Source organism: Culex pipiens, chromosome 1 (genome assembly GCF_016801865.2).
Source record: "Culex pipiens pallens isolate TS chromosome 1, TS_CPP_V2, whole genome shotgun sequence".
NCBI lineage: Eukaryota > Metazoa > Arthropoda > Insecta > Diptera > Culicidae > Culex > Culex pipiens.
In genome coordinates, this window is record NC_068937.1 from 90,599,162 (window position 1) to 90,618,636 (window position 19,475).

Sequence of the window (19,475 nt, forward strand, 5' to 3'; positions counted from 1 at the left end):
TCATCCACATTCTGCGTTTCATTGAGGGCATTCCAGTTTACTCCAAGAAGTGCGCGATTGAGGGCGGGAAAATCCGCCTTATAGAAGTTGTATGATCGGGTATCAGGTTCGTCGATGAACGGCACTGGCACCCTCAGCGAAACAGTTATCTCCAGTGGGGGATGTGGCGGGTCGATTCTAAGCAGCGCTTCCGGGGCCTCAGCGACAGAGCAGTAGTTTACAGAATCGTCATCTATGAGCACCAAATCAAGTGTGCGATTTAAGTTATTGCTAACATCATTCAACTGTTTCATTCCAAGCAGTGCCATGCCGTCGAGTAGTGTAGAACTGGAAAGCGGATAAGATGCAGACGAAGAACTGGGGTAATGTTAATAATAAATAATGTTATTTGTTGACAAATTACCACAAATCCAGTCTCCCAACTCCTGATTAAAAAATAATTTGGATTGAATATAAAGATAACTAATTACTTAGTATAAAAAATTATATAACTCTGGAAATTCTATATAAAACTTATCTAAACTTAATTTTGCAAACTTTCAATTTAACTAAATGTCAATATATTACCATACAATTGCTAAATAAACATTCTGGTGTGGGTATAACACCGTTTTGTGGGTCTTTGTATCGAAAGAATTTCGTACCAACCCGGAATTACGTCGTCGGAAAATCCGCCGGCATCCGAACCGGTCCACGATTCACAAGTCAACATATCGGAAAGGGCATAAAATTTCCGATCTTTTGATACCCATACATCTAGGTTTTCTATAAAACCCACGATTTTAAAAAAAGATGAATGGCACTTTTTTTTTGTAATTTTGTTACCGCGTGATTTTGACATTTCGGGTGTGCACCATTAAAAACCTGAATATGAATGTGAGGAAGGCACCAACCACCTAAAGGTGGATTAAGTAACGTTTTTAAACTTCTGTCACAACATTTTTTTTTGTTCATGAAATGTGCCAAATCTATTTCAAATTTTCTTCCATCACCAACGTTGGCCCGAAGATATCAGAGCGCTGCAAACCACTTTGCAATTCTCTTTTTTTTCTATTTACCACCTGTTCTACCTCAACCCCACCACAATCCGTGTGCGTTTTACCCCGCGCTCATCTGACCGGCTGTGGTGGTCAAATTATAATTTTTATTTAACTACACTTAGTGCATGAACCAGCCATTCATACAACGTTGACTAGGGTGGACACGACACACTGCACCCGAGAGCAGCTGTTTGCAAAATTTCACACCTTGAGACACAGCCGCCACACATATAAACGTGAGTTAAGCAGAAAAAAAAATCTAAACAAAACAGCACATTGAGCGAAACTTTTCATAAGGGCTCATTGAAATAATGTTAGTTGACTTGTTGTTTTGAGTAGTTAAAATTTTGCATTTTTGATAAAAAAAAATACTAATTTTAGTACGTTTTTGTATGACCTTATGTAAAATTAGTTTCGACTTAACTGTAAGGTCTTGTGTTTAACCAAGAAACTTGTTTGGAGGCACCACAAGTTGACGTCGTCGTGCTATCTTGTCGCACCCGCCATTTCGACGTTCCTAGAAAAACGCGTTTTAATGTTTGACCTTGAATAAACAAAAACGAGAGCACGTGATGTAAACAATAACAAACTCATTTTGTTTGGTTGACCATTCTGTGCATTGCCCCGAAGTTTGGTTGAATTCGGTTGCTGGAGTCCCGAGTTATAATTACAAATGTTTACGGTAGTCTAACTTGTACGTGCGTCAAACGCATTCTGACCTGAAATCCCTTTGCCCTTTGTCGCACTTTCATCAATTTTCAGGGAGTGACAAGATAGCACGACAAGATTGAAACTACTTTCATATGTAAAGTGACAAAAATGCACGGAGTTTATTCGGTTTTTGTTGAATATCTCAGGATTGAAATCGAATTTTGGGGATCTGTGAAGGTCAAAAGATGAGGCATTGCGAGCTGCACAAAATGGCGTTCTTAACTCAATTTGGACCAAAATGCACGTACGACAAGTTAGCACGACGGCGACGAAGTGCAAACTAATCACGAAGATACCAGTTTGATTGCTGCAAGCGTGACATCTCTCAGCAGAATGGGTCACATGTGTGTGTGTCGTAATTGGTGCATCCAAGAACTTCAAGGTACTAGCGTTGAGTGTTCTAAGTAGGCAACTTAAAACTAATAAAACGACCAATTTTAGATCTCTTCAAAGCAAACACCAAAAGTAGAAAAGTTGAGCCAAGTTGCGCAATGAAAAAGAAACAAGAGAAACTTCCCTCGCTTCTGAAGCTTTCCAAAAAGTCACCCGAACCGAACGATTCGGACTTGGTAGTAATTGATATATACTAAATGGTCACTCCGGGCCAAGAACCATCAAGCTCAAGGGGCGACGAGGCGGGTTGTGCAAATCGACATTGACTTGAAGCCGGCGGTGATGACTTTGAACGAGTCTTGTGTGCGTGTTGTTCAACGGCTAGCTGTCCGGCATGTAGCATTGTGGGCTGTTTTTTTTTTTATTATAAACGTAAACAATGTTTTCGCTGTTGTCGACCTCTGCTCATGCTCGCATATGAAATGTAGAGGTTGAACAGTTGGACAACTGTATTTTTTATGTTTGAAGGGCAGTCCTTGATCTTGACACTGAAGAGGTGAAATTGGATTGGTTTACTTTCGATCCAATTCGATGGTTTGATTTATATTTGTAAAATTTGTATTTAATATATGATATTGTAATAAATTGTATTTAATATATGAGTTAATTTTTTTTTTGCAATTCCGTCGTGAAACTTCTTACTTTTCCTGTCATTTTTGAACGACGAAATAGCCTACTTTTCTGTACCAAAAATAACAGAATCGAATAGCAACACTTTTCAAAATAAATGCTGAAAAGTTCTACTTTTCAGCACTGAAACGGTTCCAGGTGCCCGGGGGAAGAATTGGCCACTTTGGTCCAGTAAAAAGCGCAAGATGCATGTCAAAATTAATGATTTTTTAAATCCACTGCATAAGAAGCGTTTAAACATATTTTTTTTATTTTGAAAACGCTTTTTAGGCATTGGAATTGAAAAATCATGAAGTTTGACATACATCTTGCCTTTTTTACTGGACCAAAGTGGCCAATTCTTCCCCCGGGGCTCCTGGAACCGGTCACAGTAGGTCAGAATTGTTTGTTTTACTAATTGGACACTAGTAGTAGGCTACTCTGTTGAAATCATGACATTTGAATGTAACATGCCAAAATTACTGGACCTTCCTGGTCAATCTTCCTCTGGGGTCCCGGATTACGGTTCCTGTGACCTATTCTGAACTGTCTCATCTTGGGGGATCTTTAAACGTCATATCTTGTCAAAAGCGAAATTTTTCGTTGATACTTGGACGAAGGGGAATTCGAATACATGATCAAACTGCATGAATTTAAATAGCAACTTAGGGGACGGAACTTAAGACGGATCGATTAAAACCATTCCGGCCAAAATCGGTTGAGCCTGTGACAAGATATTCCAGTGACATTGATTTGGTACACATGTCTACATACAGCCAAACACACAGACATTTGCTCAGCTGGTGATTCTGAGTCGATATGTACAAATGAAGGTAGGTCTAGGAGGTCTAACTAAAAAGTTCATTTTCCGAGTGATTTTATAGCCTTTCCTCAGTAAAGTGAGGAAGGCAAAAAATATTAGAACAATCATTCAGTACACATTAATATTAAATATCATGAAATGTTTAAAAATAAAAACAATTTGATTCATCCGGAACAAAAAGGAAACAGTGTCAAGAGCAGCGATTTTTCGGTATTTGCCTCAGACGCCGCCCTACATTTTCTCTTATCTATAAAAATAAAATAAACGCGATCGCCTCCTTTTGCGTGGGTATGCAAATTGATTGTGTTTCCTTTCTTTTTTTGTTTGTTTGCTGCATCGTCAAACTTAAAATAAAAACAAAGCCACGCCAAATTTTGTTTACATCATCACCACTTTCTCTTGCACACTTCCTGACCGGGTCTAGTCACATTGGTCATTTATGGTTTTATTTATTAGTATTGTGCATAGTAGGGTGGCATGAAGTTGTATGGGTAAATTTCAAAATAGACTAATTCAATCAGACCAGCCTTTTTCCGGTTCCATTAGGGCCCCAAACAACCCCCGAAAATTTGGGAGCGATTGGATTTTCAAATTTGTATGGGAAACCCCTCTTTTTTACATTTTGATTTTTATTATTTTCATTTTTCACTCAATTTCAAAACTAACACCGTAGAAGTTTAGTCCTAAATGTCCTCTAAAACTTTCCGTAATGTCGATGAGTAATTCACCACCAAACCCGGAAATGGATTTTATTTATATTGTGGCTCAAACTGTCATTGGTTCACCCATAAGAGTCTCCATACAATTTTGGCAGCTGTTCATACAAACATGGTACCGTAAACTGGGGTCAATCGGGACACTTAAGGGTGAATTGGGACAGCAGTTTAACCATGATGTAGCACAATATTTTGATTTTTCTGGTTGGCTTCAGTTAGAACAGACTCAGGCCAACAAAATGTGTACATCCATTTCCAAATTTAAAAGCATTAGGTGCTCTAAAAACTGCTGTCCCTATTCAGACTGTAGTCCCGATTCACCCCAGATTACGGTACGTAAATATTCGAAAATCTGTAACTTTTCAAGGAATTTTCTGGTTGATTTGGTGTCTTCGACAAAGTTGTAGGTATTGATGAGGACTTTTCAGAAAAAAGGAGGTACGTGGAAATAAATTGTATTTTTTCCATTCGTGATTTTTTCAAATCGTGAATCGTGATTTTTTCAAATCGAAAAAAAAATTTAAGGCCAATTTAACCAACATTCCCCAAAAATATATTTTATGGTAAACTAGGCCATTTTCGAGAATTGGGGGTAAATATTATAAAAAATCTGAAATTATTTTATAGGAAAGACCAGACAATTTTACAAAGCAATAACCACAAAAATTAATAGTAAGAAAAAAAAATGTTGAGAAAATTTGCATTATAAACATTTACCAAGTTTTTAATCATGCGCAATCGATTCCCCAGGAAATTTTATGTGAAAAACTGACTTTTGACGAATTTGCGATTTTTACCCTTTTTCGCCCACTTTATAGTGATCAGAAAGGTCTTAAATAGAAGCTAGAAATGGGTTGACACCCTGTAGATGTGCCACCATGTCAAAATTTCTTGAAATAAGTAGCTTAACAACTTTTCCTAAGACACCAACGCGTTAAAAGGTCACCAGTAGAAGTTAGGGCTTGGTTGACACCCTGTATGTGTGTCACCCTGCAAGTCAATAATTAAAAAAAAAGACACATTAATATACAACAACTTTTCCTAAGACACCAGTTTGCTAGATTGCTTCCTTATTACGTTAAAAATAAAGATTTCGAAATATTTACCGACGTACTGGCTGTGTTGGCAAGAAATATAATTTTAAGCACTTATTTTGAAATGCCTCTTTTAAAAACTCTGTATCTTTTTCCAGAAGCATGATAGGACCATACTTTCTTCGGGAAAGTTTTAGGGGACATTCAGGACTAAACTTCTACGGTGTTAGTCTTGACATTGAGTGAAAAATGAAAATTATGAAAATTAAAATGTAAAAAAGAGGGTTTTCCCATACAAATTTGAATCGCTTTGCGGAAAGCCGGGTCAAATCCAATCGCTCCCAAATTTTGGGGGGTTGTTTGGGGGCCCTAATGGAACCGGAAAACGCCTATTCTGAAGAATCGATCATGTCGAGCCACCCTAGTGCATAGTTTTTTTTTGGGTGCGCAAAATTTCGCACAATCACCAAACAGGTAAGATCGTTGTTGTTTCTATAAATAACTTTGAAACATTTTAAGATGTTAGATGTTTAGGGTTGTGGCTAAACAACCTTCAATAAATATCACTTTTTAATAGAAGTGAGTAAATTCAAAAATTAATAAGTTTTTTTTTTCGAGTAAATTCAATAACGGTTACTAGGTCTCACTAAAATAAAAAGCTTCTACTTCGAAATCGAAGAATGAATAATTGATTAGTCCATCAAAGTAAAGATACAACACACATACAAGTCTAGAAAAGCAAAGTCATCGATGTGTATTTCATTAGGACAGCAGAGCGACGTGACACGATAAATGCACTAACCCCAACACCACGTCACACACGACATGGTTTGGCATTTGTTTTCATTTTACCAGGGTCGCTTTTTGGGATTAGTCTTTTTCGTCTCGTTTTGCCGGTAACCAACGCGGGAAATCAAAACCGCGCTTATTCCGCCCAGGTTTACACTTTTGCACGTCATTAAGCATTTCAATTTAAATGCAATATGATATAAATTTGCAACAATTCATCGAGAAATTAAAAAGCGAGAGTGTGTGCAACATGGAGTTAAACTTTCTGTGAAGTTGCTGTGAAGATTACCATTTGGGAGCGGCCGTGGCTGACTGGTTACGGTGTTCGCTTTGTAAGCGAATGGTTTTGGGTTCGATTCCCATCTGCTCCCAACGAGAAAGTTAAGAACACATAAATGTGAAATGATGAATATGAACGAAAAATCAAAGTCGCTCGAGGCAAAAATGCTAACCACTAGGCCATTACGACTTGGTGAGCGTGGACTGGAATTAGGAATACTGTTACAGAGAGCGAGTTGTGGCGCTATAACCACGGCAAATAGTGTCCAGGGCATTCGTGGAAATACAATGTCCCATCGTAGAGGGTCCCGGAGTTCTAAACCTTCTTAGCTTGGTGCTCCCAACGAATACAACCAAGTCTTGGAGCGTATGTAACCTAAGGCACTCTCAAGGATCCCTTCGAAAGATTGGCTGCGCTAGGGTCTGATTAGATTAGATTATATTAGTTGCTGTGAAGATTACCATGGCACTTTGAAATGTTTAACTCCATGTTGCACGCACGTACTCTCACTTTTAATTTCTCGATACGTATGACAAAAGAAATAATTTTGCATCATTAGTTTTTCCATCCAAGTCTCCATACAATTTTGGGAACTGGTCATACAAAATTGGTATGTAAATGTATGAAATTCTGTATCTTGAGAAGATATTTCTGGATTTCTGATCGATTTAGATCGACTTTTCAAAAAAAATAGGTACACAGAAAAAGAAACGATTTTTTACACTCAAAAAATGAGTTCGCGTAAACGTGAACAGAGTTCATGCCAACGGGAATCAGGAAGAAAACTGTTAACTTTCATGGTGTAATGCACTATAAAAGTTGAACAGTTTTCTTCCTGGTTCCCGGTGGCATGAACTCTGTTCACGTTTACGCGAACTCATTTTTTTTAGTGTAATTATACTTTTTATCACTAAAATTAATTACCAAAATACTTATTTTTCAAATTTTTGCGAAATTTTCTTATCATGCAACATAATTATTTCAAAATTTGATAATTGGGTCTTACCTATGAATTAGGAAAATTATTTATTTGGAGATCTTTTCAATAGCTTGATGTTAAAATTTTAAAATTATTTTTATTGAAAAGGCGTCATCCATAAAGTATTTCACGCTCTAGCGGGAGGAGGGGAGAGTACTGAGCAAGCGTGACTTTGCATAGGTATTAGAGTGTAACAAAAATGATTTTTTGGCGGGCATTCAGGTGTTTGTTCCGGTGGGCATACTGAGCCCAAATCCCAAACACGAGCTTGATTGGACGTAACAGGAGCCGGCGCTTTTTTAAAAAATGTAAATTTTTGAGGCATTTTGGCCACTAATGCGTTTACCAAAAACATCACTGGCGTGTAGGCCAGATCCTTGCGCGTCTTTTGGTATATATAACATTGAAGTTTGGAGCACCCTGGAGCTCGGTACATACCTTCAAAGTTTGGCATTTTTTTGTTTCGAAAAATCGGCCCCGACAAAAAAAAAGGACTTTTTTTTAATATTGCGGATTTCAGAGATTTTTAGACAATCGTGCAATTTGTGGAAAGCTCTCCAACAAAGTGCACACTAGCGTGGTTCACGTTTCTATGAAAAAGACAAAAGTTGTTATTTTGTCTTGCATCAACCGGAATTTCGTTCTTTTATGTCCCCAGAAGCACTCCTGAAAATTTGAGCCCATTTGGTAAGGTCTAGGAGCTCCAGTTTTAATTTGAAATTTATATGGGATTTTGATTTATTTTCCATGGGAAACTATCTTTTTTTACATTGTATTAGGATTTTTTTTTTATAAATCGATGAAATGACTTGATTCTTATAGTAGGAGATAGGTTTTGAACTGGGGAACAACTTTGTAGAACATACCAACATGCTAGGAAGTGACCCTTTAAAGATACAGATACTTTTAGATGGTGGCTTTTGAAGGGGCTTTACTGTGTGGGGTGAAACGGGCTAGCTGGCGTAAGTTCAAGATATCTTTGGTTTTTAATCGATGGTGCTTTGACTTTTTCTAGTCATATTTACAAAGTTATTTTTAGAACATTTATTTATAGACAAGCATGGGCTACGGTTTTGGCCAGCAGTGTTTTGTGAGTTTTCAACGATAGCAAAATCTTTTCCTTGGACAATCTGGCCACCGGTGTTGTTCCAGGTTATCAAATGGATGATGAGACAGTTCGGACACCGGCACTGTTCCGGGTTGGCGGTTTGCTGTTTGTCAAATATGTTTTACAAGAATTGGTGGACAGTTTCGACACCGGCATTGTTCCGGGTTGGCGGTTGGCGGGTTATCAAAGACTGTTCTTGTTAGGGGATCGACACAGTTGTCTGTCGATCAGTTAAGAAGTTTGAAAAGATGGGAGGACGGGGAGGGGCTGGTCACGCTTACGAAATTGGTCGGGATTGAAGGATATAGTTTGGGAGTCGATTTAATCAGGGGTTAGTTTCAGATTGGGAATTGCATTTCGGGACAGAATCTAAAGTAAACAACACTGTTTCGATTGTTTGTGTATTTCAGTTTTTTATAACAAATAATTAAAACAATCAACGCAATAACTCATTTTAACAGCTGTTGATAAGGTTGAAAATAGATTCAAAACTCCTACTTCAACCTCGCATGTCTCTGATGTACGGTGTTGCCGAGCACGAAGCTTTGCGTCCGCCCGACGCGTAGGATATTGTTGCGCGTACGGTGTTGGCACGCACTCCGCTCTGCGTCCACGTGATGCGCCCGATTTTCGAGCACTCCATCAGCGCGCATGGCCCTGCTCTACCAGATGCTTGGAGCGAATGAAGCGCTCTAGTCGAATCCACCAGCCAATCAGCTCAACCTGTGCACGATTGATCCGTCCTCGCGCTCAGGGACAGGAACACCAAACCTACGGAAACAGATTTAGTTAGCTCTTAATGTTCTCACTCGAACTTAGTTTGATCTTACCCCGTTCGGTCCATGGGGCGTTTTTTCTAGCTTCAGTTACTCCTGTAGTTATCCGTGTGCTTCGAGTACCGCTCTTGTTGTCTGAGTTGGGCAATTTATTGGTATCGGTGAGACTCCGCGTGGTTCAGCGAACATACATCTTGTTTCCATGTCTGCTTGACCTTGATAATGGGCCGTGCTTCACTTGTACCCGTGTTTGCGGTGGTGACCTTTAACTTTTGAGAATGAGGAAAACTTGGTCAGAGATAGGCGTCATTTGCTGCTGACTCGCTTACGGTTGATTTCTGGCGTGCGATTCGTCTCTCCTGCCGTCTCCACTCTCGCGCGTCCGATCTAGATCGGAGTCGTCCTAGGGTGCATAGCCGGTGTGTCTCCGTGTGCGTCTGAACGCTCTTGCTCACCTGAGACAGGGTCTTAATTATTGTCTGCCAGCTTGTTCCTAAATACCTTCACCTACTTCGTGCGTCCGATCCAGCTGGCGGTGTTCAGAATCGTCGTTCTCGGCGCTTCATACAGGGCGAGGTTCTCGTTGTTCTCCGCTTTGACCTTCCCGAAGTACTCGTTGGATGTTGTCGGGATTTGCGACGTGCTGATTTTTTCTGTATGGCCTTGTGCTCTTCACCTGGTCCACCTCTACAGAGCGCTAATGGTCGGTCCGGCTCAAAGAGCTGTGATATCTGCGGGTAATGTGATGGATATACACTTTGGCAGCTATAGTGGAACTAACTCTTACCGATCCGGAGTGAGCGGTCGTCTTCTGGGAAGTCATCGTTGCGTCGTTCACGTGCTGCTTAAGAGTCCGAGACGCAATCGAACGATGTTCCACACGTGTTCGTTCTTAAACAGTCTTTGATAACCCGCCAACCGCCAACCCGGAACAATGCCGGTGTCGAAACTGTCCACCAATTCTTGTAAAACATATTTGACAAACAGCAAACCGCCAACCCGGAACAGTGCCGATGTCCGAACTGTCTCATCATCCATTTGATAACCTGGAACAACACCGGTGGCCAGATTGTCCAAGGAAAAGATTTTGCTATCGTTGAAAACTCACAAAACACTGCTGGCCAAAACCGTAGCCCATGCTTGTCTATAAATAAATGTTCTAAAAATAACTTTGTATATATGACTAGAAAAAGTCAAAGCACCATCGATTAAAAACCAAAGATATCTTGAACTTACGCCAGCTAGCCCGTTTCACCCCACACAGTAAAGCCCCTTCAAAAGCCACCATCTAAAAGTATCTGTATCTTTAAAGGGTCACTTCCTAGCATGTTGGTATGTTCTACAAAGTTGTTCCCCAGTTCAAAACCTATCTCCTACTATAAGAATCAAGTCATTTCATCGATTTATAAAAAAAAATCCTAATACAATGTAAAAAAAGATAGTTTCCCATGGAAAATAAATCAAAATCCCATATAAATTTCAAATTAAAACTGGAGCTCCTAGACCTTACCAAATGGGCTCAAATTTTCAGGAGTGCTTCTGGGGACATAAAAGAACGAAATTCCGGTTGATGCAAGACAAAATAACAACTTTTGTCTTTTTCATAGAAACGTGAACCACGCTAGTGCACACCTCAAACTACAGCAGAAAAAAACTTTCCAAGACACATACCCTAGTTTGAATTTGTTCTAAAGTGTTCGAAAGCAACGAAGCTCAGTCGAGACACACACCACTCTAGGCGAGAGGGGGGGAGAAGGGGTAGGATTTCAAGTGTGCAAATATTTGGTGTGCAGATATTATTTGCAAGGGTGGAGAATTTGGTGCAAAGTGTTGTGCAATATTGAAAACAAACAACAACAACAAATTTACAACTCCGATAGTTAAAACCTGGGTGATGAATAGAGAGAATGCGTAACGTGATTTTCGAAAGATCCCACATTGTTTACATCTACAAAGTAGGAGGCTGTTCAAGCACAAGCATTACTTTTTTCTTAATTGTAAATTAGCTGTTTTATAATCAGTAGTACTTGTTTTATTTTGTCTAGTTTGTGACATTTTTAGCTGGAAAATTGAGTGTGTTTTCAAGTTTCGATCGGTTAGAAGAGGTTTTTCTTTTTTACCGGTGACGAAGAACTGCAGCGAGATTGTCATTCTGCGATGTCGCAGATAAATTCCCTGGCTGGTTTTGGAATCCTGTAGCTCTTCCTGGTCCAGCGAAAAAAACATCGCTAATTCTAGCGAAGCTGATTCAACAAACAGAGAAGATTTTCACTAAACCAGCAGGTTTTCAAACGGAATCAAACAATAAAGACAGCTTCTGGATGGATACAACCGCATCGACTCCATCAAGTTGTTTTATAATAAATTATAAAACTATAAAAAATTACGATCAACTCCAGGTCCTCAAAAACCACACATCTTTCATTCTTGCAAAAAAAAACAAATTTTAATGATCGATAACAATACTCTCTGCTTTTGGCGAATAGTAAATTGGTTCCACTTTGACAGTTTAAAATTGAGGCCGTTTTGCGAACCACTATTCAGCACCCAGGTTAAAACTTACGTGAAATTTTCCGAGGATTCCGAATAAGACAAAATTGAGACCAAAAAGGGCCGCTATAGAGGCCTACAGGGCAAAAACTAACGTTGTAAGATATTTGTTATAGAAAAATTGAGAAATACTGCAATTGGCCAAAAAGTTAATACTGTAGGCTTATAGTCCATGAAATTCCCTTACTTTTGACCTACTGGAGTATGCGTGTTGTAGGCTGTTGCAAAAAGATATTAAGGTTTTAAAAATATCCATTTTTAACAGTAATTTGCAAAAGCTATGAGAAAAAGAGTTCGGTTTGTGCTGTCACCGAGTGCGGATCGTTGTGCTTCGCGTGTGCGGTTTTTTTGTGTTTTTTTGCTGTTTTGGGAAGTGTTTATTCCATGTTTTGTGTGATTCGGCCCATGTTTGTGCTGGGATTGGTTTTGCGGTCGAGTTTTTGATGGTTTTGTGTTCGATTCCCGTTAAATTCATTTTTTTTTTCCTAGATTTTTCCAATCCATGTTGATGGTTTGCGCGGCGTCGGTTCGGTGTGTGCTTGTGTATTAGTGTCGTCGAAAAGAAAAAGGAACGAGTTTGGTTGTCTGTATGCGTGCGTTGTTCAGCGATGACACGAGGTTACAGCGTATGTTGTAGCGCGGGCTGCGTTGTGGTGTAAGTGCGCTGTAATGTGAATGCGGTAACGGGACTCTGGACGAAAGGAAAAGGGCGAAGGAGACACGCAGCACACATGAAGCCGAGGCGAGGTTTTGTGACAAATTCTTTGGTCGTGCCTTGGGACTGGTGTTGAGTTGTCGGCGGAGGCAGCGGCAGAAACTGGTGAGGAAATTCCAATAGGAATCCAGAGCGAGAGTGTGCCAAACAACCGGACCCTAAGATGACAGTTTTCGTGAGTTGCGCGTATTCACCGACAGATGGCAAGTGGGCCTCGTCGGAGTCCGCCAAACAAATACGCAACTCAAAATTTGCAAAGGAAACTTTGTTTTCGTGACGGCTTTTGCGGTACGCTCACTTCAACTGTTCTAGACTAATATTTGAACGTGGCGCATCTCTAAACAAGTTTTTAAAGAAAATGATTCCAGAATGCTTATTTTGTCGTTTTAAACCAAACAAGGCAAACACTATATTTATTTAAACTATTCACCATTTTAAAAGGTTTGGCTAGATAATATCGAAGGCCGCCATCTTAGGCCCACTGGGCCCACAAAACGGGGTACGCTCAGTTTGTATGGGAGCTGTCAACATGCTCCCGGGCTGGTGCCAAAGCATGTATGCGTGTGTGCATGTGATTTTAAAGTTCAGGGTTGCCGGATTGTCTAATTTTTATTTTTACAACATTTTTTTTTTTTACGATTAACTAAAAGATGAACCTTTTTACGTTTCTTTTATTTTGCTATTCTTTGGCGCTAAAATGCATCAATAGCTAAAATGAATTGATATTCAAGCATATGTTTTATTTCTTACTATCGCTGTTTGTGTGCCTAAAACAGTTATTTAAATTAATTAGTTTTTTGTGTGATTGGTTGAGTGAATGAAAGAATGATAGAGTATAAAAATTACTAATGAAATATTTGGTTTCAGGTTAGCTTACTGCTGATATAAAAACAAACGGGTAGCGTTTTTCGGTAGTCGCGTGAGTGATTTTTATATTAATGTTCATAAATAAATAAAGAAATTAAGTCCGAGCAACTCGTCGGGTCAGTTTTGTTTTGCGCGTTCGTCGCCGTGTTTGATAAATGTTATAGCAGTTTTTCCTTGTATTATTTCTACAACCTGAAAATATGTGTTTTGCAGGTGCGCGAGGTATAAATTTTTAAATTCGAAAAGACGTTTCCCGTGAACGCGTGAAAAAACTCTCAGCATTATAGCTCGGAGCTTCGTAACTCATCAGTTATCGGTCGCTATTCTTATAACTATTCAAAAGCTGAAATCGTCTATGATCCACTCGAACTAAACACTTTACGTAGAGTTTAAAATCTTACCTGTTAAATACATTCTTTGTGGTTTTATCTTTCCACAGCCGGCTGTCAAAGATAATCCATCTAATCCTAAATAAATCACAAATAAACGGGAATAGTCTCAACAGCAGCATCCGATTGCTTGCCTTGGGAATAATACATCACTCCATTAAACAAAACTTATCGACTATTTGGGTCACATCATCATCTTCTATGATGAATCCTGACCATTACCCTTCCCTACTAACATAATCCCAAGTAGAAGTAGTTTTCCGGCACACGCGGGGGTGTGGATATCGTATAGAACCCACCATTGGTAGCAGCCTGTGCTAACTAACATTCCCGTCCCATCCCCGGTCCTGTTCAGCAACGGAGAAGGACAACCATTGGTGGTCTCTCATGCTCATGCTCATGCTCATGCTCATGCTCAAAATCGGCCTCGACAAAAAAGATATGCGTCGCACCTCGCGACGCCCGAGACGCCGTTTGATTTTGCTGGGACCGATTTTTCGAAAAAAATGCCATACTTTGAAGGTCTGTACCGAGCTCCAGGGTGCTCCAAACTTCAATGTTCAAAAGATGCGCAAGGATCTGGCCTACACGCCAGTGATGTTTTTTGGTAAACGCATTAGTGGCCAAAAAGCCTCAAAAATTTACAAATCTTTTTTTACGGGTTAAATCCCATTTAAAATTGAAGGGTGGAACGCCAGCTCCTATTACGTCCAATCAAGCTCATATTTGGGATTTAGGCTCAGTATGCCCACCGGAACAAACCCCTGAATGCCCGCCAAAAAGTAATTTTTGTTACATCCTAATAGGTATATGCTCAAGTACATTATAATAATTTGTTAATAAGCCTTATTATGTGTTGTGTTTCAGAATGTTTTATATTTCTTTAAACATACAGTATGTAAAAAAAGTATTTACACCCCTTGGGCACTATGCACATTTTTTGATGAAACATGTAACAATTTAAAGTTTGACAGAAACCTAGTTCTACGTTTTGTTCAGAAACTCATGCCGAACATTTTGCTACAAAAAGCTCATGAAAAGATGTTTTCTATAAAAAGTTATATAACAAATACTATTACAAAAATTAAAAAGGTGCAAAAAAAGTTTGTACACCTTTCGAAAAATTAACATAAATAATGTTATTTGTTGAAAAATCACCATAAATCCAGTCTCCCAACTCCAAATAGGCATCCTTGACTGATTAAAAAAATAATTTGGATTGAATATAAAGTTTACTAACTACTTAGTATAAAAGTTTATATAACTCTGGAAATTCTATATAAAACTTATCTAAACTTAATTTTGCAAACTTTCAATTTAACTAAATAAAATTGCTATTTAAACATTCTGGAGTGGGTATAACACCGTTTTGGGGGTCTTTGTATCGCTAGAATAGATTTTTCGTTGGAATTTCGTACCAACCCGGAATAACGTCGTCGGAAAATCCGCCGGCATCCGAACCGGTCCACAGTTCACAAGTCAACCTATATGGCATCGGAAAGGGCATAAAATTTCCGATCTTTTGATACCCATACATCCAGGTTTTCTATAAAACTCACGTTTTTAAATACCTAGGCAAAAAAGTTGTTATGGTTTCATTTGAGCAACCTGCCAAAAATGTATGGAATTTCGTAATTTTTGTTCTCGTGGATCAAACTAACTTTTTGCCCAGGTATTTAAAAACGTGGGTTTTATAGAAAACCTGGATGTATGGGTATCAAAAGATCGGAAATTTTATGCCCTTTCCAATGCCACATAGGTTGACTTGTGAATCGTGGACCGGTTCGGATGCCGGCGGATTTTCCGACGACGTAATTCCGGGTTGGTACGAAATTCCAACGAAAAATCTATTCTATCGATACAAAGACCCCCAAAACGGTGTTATTCCTACTCCAAAATGTTTATTTAGCAGTTCTATGGTAATATATTGAAATTTAGTTAAATTGAAAGTTTGCAAAATTAAGTTTAGATAAGTTTTATATAGAATTTCCAGAGTTATTCAAACTTTTATACTAAGTAGATAGTAAACTTTATATTTAATCCAAATTATTTTTTTAATCAGTCAAGGAAGCCTTTTTGGAGTTGGGGGACTGGATTTATGGTGATTTGTCAACAAATAACTTTATATATGTAAATTTTTCGAAAGGTGTACAAACTTTTTTTGCACCTTTTTTGATTTTTGTAATAGTATTTGTTATATAACTTTTTATAGAAAACATCTTTTCATGAGCTTTTTGTAGCAAAATGTTCGGCATGAGTTTCTGAACAAAACGTAGTACTAGGTTCCTGTCAAACTTTAAATTGTTACATGTTTCATCACAAAATGTGCATAGTGCCCAAGGGGTGTAAATACTTTTTTTACATACTGTAGATTTGGGTAATTCTCTACCAACTCACACGAAATCGGGAAAAGTTGCCCCGACCCGTCTTCGATTTGCGTGAAACTTTGTCTTAAAGGGGTCACTTTTGTCCCTGATCACGAATCCGATGTCCGTTTTTTGATATCTCGTGACGTAGGGGCGGTACGACCCCTTCCATTTTTGAACATGCGAAACAAGAAGTGTTTTTTAATAATTTGCAGCCTGAAACGGTGATGAGATAGAAATTTGGTGTCAAAGGGACTTTTATGTAAAATTAGACGCCCGATTTAATGGCGTACTCAGAATTCCGAAAAAACGTATTTTTCATCGAAAAAAAACACTAAAAAAGTTTTGAAAATTCTCCCATTTTCCGTTACTCGACTGTAAATTTTTTTGGAACATATCATTTTAAGGGAAACTTTTCCGTGTGCTACTTTTTACGTATAAATCTCCCATGGGTGTTTTCGATTTATAATCAAGGGTCCTGATTTTCGGTTCAAAGATCTGAAATCACTCACTCATCGCCGAGCGAATCTTTGCCGACTGGAGCTCGCAACCGTTCACGAGCGAACACTACTCTCAGGCTGAAAGCGACTTGCTCAATCGCCATCTCGCGTTCTCTCATTGCAGTTTTAGGAGAGATTGAGAGACTCAGCGGTGAGAGAGCGTAGTCGAGGAAAAGTGGAGGAGTGATAGAAAGAGAATGACATCGCTGGGAATCACGAGACACAAGAAAAGATTTCACAAGCTATAGTGACGGCCGCTATACTCTCGGATTTTTTTGGAGCAGAGATAATCAATTGATAGCTTTTCTATCACTCATTTGCAACACTGATTATTCACTAATAAAACCGATTTGAATTGAAAAAAACATTGAAAATTGAAATGATAATTACATTATAAGATGTCAATTGATTTTTTTAATAAATGGAATGACAAAAAAAAATCAACTTTCATAAATACATTTATTGATAAATGCCGTTAATTTAAAATCATTTCCAATGTTTGTCCAGTTAAAAAAAGTAGTCTATGCAACAAGCTGCATTTTTCCAATTGAGTTTACTACGTGTTCCATACAACTAGAGGGTGACGAGCGGGAATTCCCGGGAAAAAAAATCCCAGGAAATTGACAATTATTGGACCTCTCGATTCTCGGGAAATTTGGTCGAGACTCCCGGGAAACTTTAATTTTAAAAATATCGAGGCAAAATTATATGAACTAGTCAGAAAATCATTTGAAAAAAATCGAAATTGTTTAGAATAATGGATGTTTAAGTTTTTATAAACCAATGCTTATTTAAACTTATAATTCAGAAAGTGTAAATTTTACCTAATCAAAAATTCGAATAACTATAATTGAGAGATCCTCAAATAATGTTGACCCCATATTTTACCTTAAAGCATACTTAGCAATTATTGCACACTTTGCACCAAATTCTCCCCCTGTGAAAATCATTACTGCACACCAAATATTTGCACACTGAAAATCATACCCCTTCTCCCCCCCGCTCGCTTAGAGTGGTGTGTGTCTCGATTGAGCTATGTTGCTTTCGGACACTATACTGTTTCAAACTACGGTGTGTGTTTTAGATAGTGAGATAATGATAATGTTTTTTTTTTTATATTATTTTTATTTCTAAGGGGAAAAGCCTTTTTCAGATAAGTATAATTTCCATATCCTCTCTCGAGCATAGCAATCCTTATTCTAAGTAAGTTAATATCGCTGTATCAAGATGATTTCCTTTTTTGATGTCAGTAAGTAATATTGTGTTTCGCATCAACCTCAATATTAAATTATATTTTCAAAGAAAAAAGCTCTGTCAAGCTTTGTAAAGTTAAGGTGCGCCAAATGTGTACATCCGGGATGTTTTTTTTTTAATTCTTTGTACTCTATCTTAACCTATAGTCAAATTGGCTCAATCGGCCTTGCCATCTCGGAGCCGTGCGTCTATTTATAGATCCGAGATCTATTGTTCTTCGTCATGATGGATGTTGTTGATCTCCTGTGGGTCTTGTTGGAAGAATCTTCATTCCTTCCTTGACGCGTTGTGGTGTGGTTGGTTGGTCATCTTCCCGTCCATTCCCCACTCACCCACCGCTAGTTGTTGTAGTGGGGGAGCGGCATGTGTGTGTGTGTGGTAATTAATTACCGAGTATCTGTTGCTCCTAGAGGGAGCAGGGAGTTCTGGTTGCCACCGAAAAATCGGTGGCGAGGTGACCGGGTGGGATTCGATCCCTGATCGTCTGCTTGAAAGGCAGATCGCTTAACCATTCGGCTAAGTACCCGGACCAACATTTCGGAGTTCCTGATTACTATTTCTTTAATGAATATTTACAGTTGACCTTAAAAAAGAACAAAACAACTTTAAAGTTTTTTTTTGAGTCGTTATTATTATATATTCAGATACTGGGATATTATATATTCGCTATTTTTACTTCCCAAAAATCTAATATCAAGTTTAACAAGTTTGTGCAACTTTGTGCAAGTTTGTTGTTGTTGTTGTTGTCTTTACTTCCCAAAAATCTAAAAACAAGTTCAACAAGTTTGTGCAACTTTTGAAAAATCACTCAGTGCGAATTAAGATTCGAAAACATTTTAAACTACAATTTTGAGTCCCAAAAAGCTCAAGAAACGTATTTGCAGATTCAGAAAAAAAAATCAAAAGGTAGATGATAGTGCCCAAAAATAATGAAGCTATAGTAGGCAAAATTCTACCAAAAACAAACATAAACTAAACAAGATAAATGCAAATTAAGATACTAAAAATGAAACAACAAAATCATAAAACAAGAGAAGTAAAGTTTTTCGTAGAACAAAAGTTGCTCAAAATGACCTCCTGAACAAGGGAAAAATAAAAAATTTCGAAAAAAAAAATTGGGCAGTAGAGGGTTAATTGGCATAGTTTGGTCCCGCATAAACAAAGAACAAACCCTTCTCCAAAAATGATACCATTCTGGTTAGATAATATTCAAGCAGTAATCCCCTACTGAGAATAAAATAAATCTTACGGACACTGACTACTAGGGTAACTTAAATAATTGAAAACACTTTTGACTGACGTTCGTAAATATCACACACTGTTGAAGCCAGTCAGCCCTCTACGACAAAGGGAAGTGTGTAATAACTCAAATGTTCGGCAGTGCGAGGCGTAAGAACCGCGGGGAAACCTGCAGGGACTTTCTTTGCATTAAGAGCTATCCAAGGTGTGGTAGACTGCGAGGAGCAGTAACCAGCTCGGAGCTCGAAATAAAGTAGACAAGTCGCCTTGATGTTCCAGCCGAAAAGACTCCTTTTTGTTTATTTGAACTCGGGTATTTATACTAGTCAAATTTGTT

The 19,475-nt window shown here is 38.5% G+C and overlaps 1 protein-coding gene and 1 long non-coding RNA gene across 4 annotated transcripts in view; one reads left to right on the forward strand and one right to left on the reverse strand.

Annotated features, from left to right (window-relative positions):
* Positions 1–19,475, forward strand: part of LOC120418736 (protein TRC8 homolog) — a 68,288-nt gene that overhangs the window by 12,345 nt on the left and 36,468 nt on the right. The gene's annotated exons all lie outside the window — the stretch shown is intronic.
* Positions 7,943–14,230, reverse strand: LOC128092535 (uncharacterized). 2 transcript variants are annotated; one of them, XR_008211854.1, is made up of 3 exons: positions 10,046–14,230; positions 9,313–9,989; positions 7,943–9,253 (listed from the first exon to the last, which is right to left on the reverse strand). It is a non-coding gene; the product is annotated as an uncharacterized LOC128092535 (long non-coding RNA). The 2 variants fall into 2 exon arrangements; XR_008211853.1 differs by having other exon boundaries at positions 9,313–9,527; positions 9,588–14,200.